Source organism: Silene latifolia, chromosome Y (assembly GCF_048544455.1).
Source record: "Silene latifolia isolate original U9 population chromosome Y, ASM4854445v1, whole genome shotgun sequence".
Lineage (NCBI taxonomy): Eukaryota > Viridiplantae > Streptophyta > Magnoliopsida > Caryophyllales > Caryophyllaceae > Silene > Silene latifolia.
In genome coordinates this window covers 318,864,273-318,875,315 of record NC_133538.1, presented here as the reverse complement: position 1 = coordinate 318,875,315, position 11,043 = coordinate 318,864,273, and the positions used below count along the sequence as shown (strand labels likewise).

General features: G+C 39.0%; 1 long non-coding RNA gene across 1 annotated transcript; it reads right to left on the bottom strand.

The window, feature by feature from the left end:
• Positions 1-1,021: 1,021 nt before the first annotated feature.
• Positions 1,022-2,719, bottom strand: LOC141630552 (uncharacterized). Its single transcript, XR_012537514.1, has 3 exons — positions 2,503-2,719; positions 1,484-1,613; positions 1,022-1,362 (listed from the first exon to the last, which is right to left on the bottom strand). It is a non-coding gene; the product is annotated as an uncharacterized LOC141630552 (long non-coding RNA).
• Between the last annotated feature and the right edge of the window lie 8,324 nt (positions 2,720-11,043).

Sequence of the window (11,043 nt, the reverse complement as noted above, 5' to 3'; positions counted from 1 at the left end):
GTTGCCCCTGATCTGGACTGTCTCAATTATCCCATTGTTGAGGGAGGTAAGTTCTCTTCCCTGCATTCAATTCAGATTAAAACAGTTTTTAGATTTAATGTTTAAAGATAGATTTACTTGTAATGTGTTTGTATTGGCTGATTGGGCTAATAATCCTGATGCTGAGGGGTCGGCTGACAGGATTGCAGCTTTCATGGCTCTGCCGGATGAGGAGAGGGCATGGCCTGCCTGCCTTGGACAGGGGCCTATGCCTCATTTCAAGAAGGCTAAATTGAGCACCTACAAGGCTGTTAGAGGTGCCAAGACTTCAGGGGCCTCTTCATCAAGCAGTAAGTTTTTTGTCTTTTTTTGTTAATTTAATCACCTGAACACATGTTAGTATTACTGATATAGGGTTTCGTCGTGTAGACACCAGGGCTTCTACCAGGATTGCTAGTTTTGGCCTGTCTTTAGTAAAGGCAAGCGTTTCTTAAATCACAGAGAAAAAATCTCGGAGCAGTGAGGCTACAGGGAGTGATAGCACTTTGCAAGTCCAGGCGCCCGCTCATCAGGCTCAGTTGGTGTCTCCTCCTCGGGTTGTGGTTGATGTTGATGAGCCTAGTCAAGCTGGAAAGAGGAAAAGGTCGGATGAGGTTTCTGAGGGGCACTACTACAAAATAAAGCAATAGCAACACCATGAAAATGTTACAAAATCTCTTAAAAATGTTGCATTATACTTTAAGCAACGCTTTTAATAGTGTTGCCTAAAGCTCCGTTGCAATAGATCAATGCAACACTTGGTGCAACACTTTTTCATCAAAAGCAACACTTAAACAAAGTGTTGCGCGTTTCTTTAGTATGCAACACCTTTTCCTACCAAGTGCAACACTTTTTTTGTTTAAATGACAACACTTTCTTAATCATTTGCAACATTTTTGTTATCAAGTAAAGCAACACTTTCGATAAATAGATGGAACACCTTTTGATCTCGATAATGCAACTTTTTTTCAATAGACAAGCAACACTTTGGTAAAGAGGCCAATAATTTTATTCCAAAAAAACGTAAATACATTATTTTTTGTAAGAAGTCTATATTTTTAATCTAGCAATTTAATAGCATTAATTACAACTTGCAACTTTAAATAAAGCGGAGAGTCTAAGAAGAATCTTGATCTTAAGCTTATTCCTTATGCGCACATGCGACATGCCCACCAAGCTCACCATCCAGCATTCATGTTTAGGAGACCAGATTCACCACAATTGTAATGATCACCCATTCTTTTAACACAATCAAGTTTAAAAACTCTTTTATCATACAACGTTCCCAAGCTTTTCATGCTCTATATGACTACAGCCAAATTTATGGGTAATATTCTCATCAGCCTGCATACAACATACAAATATCATTGATCACACATTCCCTTTAATAAAACCAAAGTTAAGTTCAGTAAAAGAAACAAAGAGATGAATTAGGCAAATGTTACAAAAGTAAAAAAGACATTACCTATCAGAGAAATATTTTGAGTCATATACGAGCTATTGAGATGTTGTTATATACTGACATATACTCCCTCTGTCCCGGTCATTTGTTGTCCTTTTCCATTTTGGGGTGTCTCGGTCATTTGTTGTCCTTTCTATTTTAAGAATGAATTTGATGAGTAATTTGATCATTCACACTCAATTAATTCCACTTGTCATTTAATAATTGGCCTCCTCCCCTTTTCCTTGGTCTTTGTGTCAAAACCAAATGACAACAAATGACCGGGACGAAGGAAGTATATCTATATAGTATATGAGAAGATAGAAAATAAGCTACTATGGAATGTAAAAGTGTAAGACAGTGACAAACATTCCACTACGACAAACAAAGAGCATAAAACCACAATCCAATTTACTTTAGTACTATCCATTACTCAAACAAGTACTGAATATATAACAAGAATTCCATGTGGTAAACATTGCTTACCGCAGCTATTAGTAATTCCTAATTCTTAATAGTCAAATGAGTTTGATTCTCATCAATATAATTGATTATCATACATAATAGACCATAGTGATTATGGATGAGAGATGAAGTTATATGATGTATTTGGACTTCTCTTGTGAGTCAAATTGACATAGGTTGTTAATTAAGGAACTAAAAATGAGAAATTGAGACTAATCTATGCATCTCAAATGGACAACAAAATCTGGAACAATTTAATTAGCACACTCATGAACCCTAAATAGCAATTTCTCAATTCAATCGCACAACAACGTTAATAATACCTCGTCGTTAAATATCTCACAGAAATAAACATCAAATTCAAATTTCAATAAAAGACCCCCAAATTACATGAACCCTAATTCAAGATGTTTACGGTTCTACTCAATTAATCTACAAAAATTACCCAAGTTTCCAGAATAAGAGATGTATATTAATGTCAATTAACTAAAACAAATTCGTTTTAAAAATCTGAATCAACGAAGAGCAGATGAAAGTACGAAACTATTGAAACTATAATAGACAGGGAACGAAGGTACCTCGCATGGCGACAAAAGGAGATGAGTAGAGCGCACACAACGGTGTGGAATATTCATCTAACGAAAGTAATCGACAACGAGAGACGAGCCACAAGGCTTGGGATGAGTAGAGCACTTTGAATGAAGGATTGAAGGTTATGAAAGAAGGAGAAGGAATCAGTCATTGTTAGCAAATATGCCAAACAATTAATATTTTTCTTTTACTTGTGTTAATAACTGAAATGCTAAAATTACTACTCCGTACATTTTTAATTATAATTTCTTGATTCGTAAATAAATATTACTCCTCTCTTTCGGTCAATTGTTATTCTTTGATTTTGACACAAAAACTGAGGAAAGAAGAGGAGCCAATTATAAGATGACAAGTGGGCAAAACTAAGTGTGAAGGATCAAATTGCTCATCAAATATAATCCTAAAATAGAAAGGATAACAATTGACCGACACCTTAAAATAGAATAAGACAACAAATAAATAACCGGGAAAGAGAGAATAATATTTTAATAATATATATAATTTATATTTTAATCAAACGTACTGTTGGGTCAGGTTTCAACGCTAAATTAACGAGTAACTTCAAATTGGGTCTATCGGATCCGAGCTTAAACTTTACAGGTAATACTTTGTAAAAAAGATGGTCGGTTAGGATCAGGTCCAGTTTACGATCGAGTCAAATTTTGATGTCTACAGTAGGTACTAAATAAGAAAGTTAAACAACTTATATAAATAATGAACTAATAATAAGTTCGTTAATATTTCTTCACTTTAAATGATAGGGTAACATATTATTTTCATATGTTAAAAAATGGTCTAACGACAATGGGATTTTATTTTCATTTTGAAATATTAAAAGTAGAGATCTACAAAACAACATATGTGTCTACTAATCTAAAAAATACAAAGAATTTTGGACAAATAATATTTCTAGGTTTGATAAAGCAACATTGTATACAAATGTTACATATTGTATTAAAAATGCAACACTTGATAAAAAAATGTTGCATATTTCACTTAAGGGTGCAACATTTTTTAATGAATGTTGCAATTGATTGTATTATGCAACATTTCTTGTAAAAGTGTTGCGAACATGACAATTTGTGCCTAAAATGCAACATTTCATAAAGTGTTGCAAGTGAAATGTTGCAATAGATTCAATTTGTAGTAGTGGGGGTTGATGGTGTGAGTTAGCTTAGGGAGGTTAGGGCCAGGATTGCTGATATTCAATTTGGTAAGGAGCAGATCCAGGCTCACTCTTTCTTAGTTGACGATCCTTACTACAAGTACCAGGCTGAGGAAATGTCTGCCCAGGCAGTGACTGCTATGTATCATTCCAGGGACCATGCTGCCAACCTGGTCTCCATACTACAGGAAGTATGACTCTTTTCTCCTTGGTTTTATTTTGGTTATGTATTTAAAGTTTCCCTAATTTGTGTTTTGTTTGTAGAATCTAAATGATATGCTGAGAGGTGTTTGTGAGCTGGAAGCCTCCAATGCTAAAAAAGAGACCCTGGACTGGGAGGTGCAATGCCTGAAGAAAGATGTTGAATCCCTGAAGACGGATTTAGAAGTGCTGAAGACGGAGAATGAGTCTTTAAAGAAGGAGAATGAGACAAGCAAAGCACGGCTGGTTGTGGTGACATCAAAGTTGGGGTCTGCTCAGAATGATGTGAAGTCTATCCAGGCCAGGCTTGTCACCGTCTAGGAAGAGTTGAAAGCTGAGAAGTAGGCTATGCAGTTTTAGTTGAGGTAAATGAGTAGCTTGCTGCTGAAAGGGACGTGGTGCAGGGTAGATACAAGGATGTTGCCATATATTTCTTTGGCAAGGGTCGTGTAGATGCCATGAAGAAGCCTGTTGAAGTCAGGCCATATTGGAATCTAGAGCAAGAGATGGCTGATCTTAATGCCACATATCCTGGCCTTTTCAAGCTGCATGCTGATGACGAAGTTAATTCTCCTCCATCCAAAGGAAAAAGTGGTGAGGCTGATGAGGAGGAGGATGATGAAGAGGAGAGGGTAGCTGATGAGGGTATTAGTTCTGCTACTGCTTCCAAGGCAGGTTGATAACTTAGTTTTTAGGGTAGTATGTTTTGGCCCATCTAGGGGGGATGTTCCCTGGACAAAACTATCTTTTAATTTTCTTTCCAAGCTGGTATTTTGTCCTGCCCAGGGGGGGATGTTCCCTGGGCAAACTACTATTTTTCCTTTTGACATTATCTGAAGATGTTTTCCTGTCTCTCTGTGTGCCTTGGTTTAACTAGATGTTACCTGCAATAGTGAAATTTGAGCCGTTTTGTTAATATAATGCCTGTCAGGAGGGCTTATGGCCCTCAATCCGTTTTTAGGAAATCTTGGCTTTTTGCCTGTCTGGAGGGCTTTTTGAGTAAGAGGGGTGGTTGCCAGCCAGGGGGCTTATGGCCCTCAGCCTGTCAAGAGGTCTTTGAGATAAGTGGTCTGGTCTTTTTTCACCATCATACTTGTCTTTTTATACTGAGCTCAGTTTTTATGTGTTTTTTTTTGTATGTGGCAAAAATGCCAAGGTTTGTGATGCATTTCAGGGATGCTGTTAAGATTGGGTTGAGTGGCCCTCAATCCTGAATATTTGTTTAAGCCTATGATTATAATGAACTAGATAATTTATAGAAAAGGCGTAAAACAAGTTTTCAGGATTTAACATAATAAAATGGTAGAATTTGTACTTATATTTAAATAAGAATATAGCAGGCGAGTATTCAGGCAAGATGTCAATTAGCAGGAAAGCATGTATTAAGAACATAGAAAGGTCATATGTTATTTCATTCAGGGGTTTTCATGTAAAACTTTGCCAGGTAAGAGATAAAGTTGATGGCCTTACCTGGTTTGGAGTATAAATGATAAGTTTATACATGAAATAGTTTTAAGTGGGAGATGTTCCAGGATCTGAGGATTATTTCTCCGTCCAGGGTTTGTAACCTGTAGGCTCCCTGTCCTACTATTGAATCAATCAGGTAAGGTCCTTCCCATGCATGAGCTAGTTTGCCAGCATTCTTGTCCTTTGTATTTAGGAAGACTTTTCGTAGGACTAGGTCTCCTTCCTTGAATACCCTGATGTTTACATTTTTATTGTAGCTTCTAGCTACTGTTTGCTGGTAGGAGGCTATTCTGATCCTGGCTGCATCTCTTAATTCTTCAGCCAGGGTTAGGCTATCCTGCAGTAATGGTTTGTTCTCCTCTACGATGTTCAGACTGCTTCTGGTAGTGGGTACATGGGTTTTTGCTGGAATTACTGCTTCACATCCATAGACCGGGGAGTAAGGGGTCTGGCCTGTGGATGTTTTAGGTGTAGTTCTTTCAGCCTAGAGGACTAAAGGAAGTTCTTCAGCCCACCTGCCTTTTCTCCTTTTTAGTTTTTTCCTCAGGCACCTGATTACCACCTTGTTGTTGGATTCAGCCTGACTGTTGGCTTTTGGATAGCCTGTTGTAGAGGTTAATAGATTGATACTCCATTGTGCACAAAAAACCATTAGCCTTTTACCCATGAACTGAGTACCATTATCGCAAACTATTTCTGAGGGGATGCCATATATGCATATGATATTACGTTTGATGAATGATATGACATCCTTCTCCTTGACTTGGCTATATGATTCAGCCTCTATCCATTTTGAAAAGTAGTCAGTCATGGCTAACATGTAGACTTTTTGTCTAGGAGCTTGGGGTAGTTTGCCTACAATATCCATTCCCCACTTCATGAATGGCCAGGGAGCTGAGATGGAGTGCAGTAGCTCTGGTGGTTGATGGATGAATGGAGAATGAAGTTGGCAGGCTTCACACTTGGAGCTGTAAGCTAGACAGTTAGCCTTTGGGGTTGGCCAGAAGTAGCCTGTCCTTAGAACATTGCTTGCCAGGCTTCTGTCCCCTTTGTGATTTCCACAGTATCCATTATGTATGTCCTGAATAACCTGTTCGGCTTCATGAGGTTCCAGGCATCGCAGATAAGGTCCAGCCTGAGACTTTTTGAACAAAATATTATTTATAATAGTATAGGTAGAAGCTTTAATTCTAAGGGCCCTCGTTTCATGCCTGTCTTTGGGTAATATCCCCTGTAAGGACCAGTCATAGTATGGTTTGATCCAAGAGTTTGTGTCCTCATTGATGGGACATATTTGGTCAGGCTTTGTAATGGTTGGTTCTAGCAAATGAACAATAGGTATCTTATCAAATACAGCTGGGCTGAAATTTGATCCCAGGCTGGCTAGGGCATCAGGCTGGGTGTTTAAGTCTTTTGGTATTTGATCAATGTCAAATGAACCTAATTCTTTGCAAAGGTTTTTAAAATAATCTAAATAGAGAATCATTTTGGAATCCTTTGCAGCATAGGTTCCCTTGACTTGATTAGAAATTAAATGTGAGTCAGTTTTTACCTTGAGATTTTTCACACCAAGATCTATACATACCTTGAGTCCAGCTATAAGGGCTTCATATTTAGCTTCATTGTTTGTTTCTTTAAATTCACAACTAATAGCTTGAGCCATTAAATCTCCCTGTGGTGATTTCAGTACTAATCCTAGGCCAGTTCCTCTCATATTTGTTGCTCCATCTACGTGTAAGGTCCATTCCTAGCCTAGTTTTTGGGTGTCTAGATGATTGACCTTTTTTATGAGGTCTGGCTCTAGGCTGAGACTAAATTCAACGATAAAGTCTACTAAGGCCTGAGATTTAATTGTTGTCCTGGGTTCAAAGGTTATGTCATAAGTACTTAGTTGTACTGACCATTTTGCCATTCTGCCTGAAAGTTCAGGTTTTCTCAGGACAGATTTGATAGGCAGATTGGTCCTGCCAATTATTGGGTGACTCTCAAAGTAAGGTCTAAGTTTTGTGCAAGATATAATTAAAGCAAGTACGTATTTTTCAAGTAGTCTATACCTTGTTTCTGCATCCAGGAGACTTTTACTTACATAATAGACAGGGTGTTGTTGGCCTTCAACCTCCTTGGTCAGGACTCCACTTAATGCAGTCTCAGTGACTGATAAGTAAACCGTCAGGGGTTCTTCTTTGTTAGGTTTGGCCAGTAGTGGAGGAGTGGCCAGGTAGGTTTTTAAATTTTGGAAGGCTGTTTCATGTTCAGGCATCCATTTGAATGACTTATTTTTTCTGAGGAGGTCATAGAAAGATCTGCATCTTTCAGATGATCTGGATATAAACCTGTTTAGGGATGCAACTCTTTCTATTAGTCTTTGGATATCTTTGATTGATTTGGGAGATTCCAATTCTAAGATGGCTTTTATCTGTTCTGGGCTAGCTTCAATCCCTCTTTTTGTCACCATATATTCTAGGAATTTGCCTGAAGAGACTCCAAAGTGGCATTTTGAGGGGTTGAGCTTCATGTTGAATTCTTCCAAGATTTTGAAGGCTACTTCCAGGTCCTTTACACGATGTTCTGCGTTCTTTGATTTGACCACCATGTCATCAATGTAGACCTCCATTATGTCACTAATTTGATCTTTGAACATCATGTTGACCAGGCGTTAGTCGGTTGCCCCTGCATTTTTCAGGCCAAAGGGCATTCCGGTGTAAAAATATATGCCCTTTTCCGTGATGAATGCAGTATTCTCTTGGTCAGCTGGGTGCATCTTAATCTGGTTGAATCCGCTTGAGGCATCCATAAATGTTAGTAGTTCATGCCCTGCTGTAGCATTTACCATTGCATTAATGTGAGGGAGTGGGAATGGATCTTTTGGGCAGGCTTTGTTATGATCTGTGTAGTCTGCACAAACTCTCCACTTGCCATTCTTCTTTTGTACCATAACCACATTAGCTAGCCATTCAGGGTACATTACTTCCCTGATCATTCCCATGTGTAAGAGTTTGTCCACCTCTTCAGTAATGATAGAGTTGCGTTCAAGGGCAAACTTTCTCCTTTTCAGCTATACAGGCTTAAATGAAATATCAGTATTAAGTTTGTGGGTAATAATATTAGCATATATACCAGTCATATCAAAGTGGGACCAGGCAAAAGATGAATATTTATTCTTAAGAAAACTTACTAACTCTGGTATGATATTGTCAGGGACACCAGATCCGAACAATACATATCTGTCAGGGTACTCAGGGTCCAATACTACTTGGTCTGTTTCCATTTGGGTTTCTGCCACATAAGTGCGCCTGCCAGGGTACTGTAATTGCTAGGCGAGAGACTTACCTGGCTTAGAAGGTATTAAGGATTCAGTATAACATTTCTTGGGCAGACTTTTGTTCACCTTTGATGGTTGCTATTTCCCATTCTGTTGGTATTTTGACGCATTGATGATAGGTTGAATGAATAGCTTTGACATTATGGATCCAAGGCCTGCCTATAATTGCATTGTAGGATGAAATGCAATCCAGGACTCCAAATATTTCATATGATGAGACTCCTTCAACGTAGGTTGGCAGGTAGACTTCTCCCAGAGTGTTCTTGGTTTCACCACTGAATCCTACCAGGACATTTGATTTCTTTATGATCTGGCTCTCATCAATCTTCATGGCTTTCAAGACATCAAGCATAATTAGATTGACTGAGCTGCCACCATCTACTAGGATTCTCAGGACACGTGCAGTTCAAATTTGCATGGTAATGACCAGGCCATCATGATGGACATCCGAGATTACATGCATAGCAGTATCATCAAAAGTACTTTGAGGTAAATTTCTAGGTTTAAAGGGAGATTTCATTTTTGACTCCCTGGCTATTTTCTTCGCAGCTGAGCTAGTCAAACTGCAGATCTCAGATCCTCCAATGATGAATTTGACTTCATAGATGGTTGGTGCTGGAGGCAGGTCACGTTGTGGTCTTTCTTGATCCTTTCTTGATCCGCTGTCTTCCCTGTTCTTTGATGGCATCAGATCTTTCAGGTAGCCTTTCTTTAACAAGTAGGCCACTTGCATGCGTAGTTCTAGGCATTCTTCTGTGGTGTGTCTTATGTCCATGTGAAACTCACACCATCTTGTTGTCTGTTCCCTTGAGTTAGGATTGTCCGTCTTCTTAGGCCACTTGACAATATCTCCCATGTTGTCAAACCTTTTGATCAATCCTGCAGTATCAACAAAGAAGTTATATTCCTGTATAGGGGGATAAGTATAGGAGTTACCTCGTTGCTCATGAGCAAAGTTGACTTCTGATCTGTCAGGCCAAGTATAGAGGGATGGCCTGGAACTGCTTCCTCTATGATTAAAACTTTTGCTGTTGGATCTTTCATATCCTGAAGCACTATCAGTGGCTTCAGCTTTGAAGCTTTTATTTTCGTCCAACCTGATGTAGCCAATAGCCTTCGCCTGGACTGTGACACCCCCATACTCCAAGTGCCTTACCAGGACCACTCAGATATAAAGATGTCACCATCTCGGTTTCCCGAGGCAATGATAATCAAAAGACAATGAAGAAACAACATTTAAATAGCATAATGTTTAAATGAGTAAATACAATCCAAAACCAACTGCCAAAATATGGTTTACATGATCTCAAAACAACTGTCTAAAAACTATTAAAACTACAGCGGAAGACTCTATCATCTGATGGCGACACCTCCCAGCTATCCCTTGCATCTCTGCTCATACCTGCTCAACAACTGCTCACCATCCCCGAATGGATCACCACAGTTTTTAAAACAATTAAGCAGGGTCAGTACTAATCACACAATTTACATAACTCAACAAAACAACACACAACACAGCTCAGTCGTCACAGATATACTTCAAACTCCATCACAAACTCCACAATACTGACTACACACTAAAGTGTGTAGCCCTGCCAGAGTACCCATCGCAACAGGTTACTCCTCGCCGCCAGTGGGGGACCGCAGCCGTTCCCACCTAAGCCCCGCTCATCTCCATCGAGCGATAAACCCAAATCCATTAATGTGCACATCCCTTCTGTGGCGGGTTCCACAGAAGGCGAATAATGGGCGTGAAGCCACTCCCGCAAGTGATTCCACTCAGCCAGGGACGCACCCCGAAGAACACAGATACAATCAATCACAACTACTAATCAGTAAGCAAACCCAACAACCGTCACAATACTCGTACGACAATATTCAACAATCACAAATCATAACCAACACATCATGTGACTAATACTGAGTAGGGAAACCCTACCTGGAATGCAATACAATCAGACGGTCTCTACAACTGTTATCAAAACTCCTCTTCTATGAATCCTCCTCCTAACATATGATCATACAATTACTAACAATCATAAAAGACAACAAAACCCCCAAACCCCCAAATTAGGGTTTAAAAAAACTTAATAAAATACTATAAAATCTGTACGTAGATCTTACCCTTGACGCAAGGATCACAAGAATGTAGAGAATGATGAATTCCGACCTCTCAAGCTCCGGGATTTGTCAAAAATGCGAAAGATGCGAAGTACGTAGGTTGAAATCTCTTTTGAATTAATTAGGTTTGATAAAAGTGTTTAGTGTTGATGACGGAAATCTTTATATACCTATTCGCATTATTAACAAAATCCGACAAAACATTACCCGTAAACTGAGCAACTCAATCGAGCAACTAACGTACTCGATCGA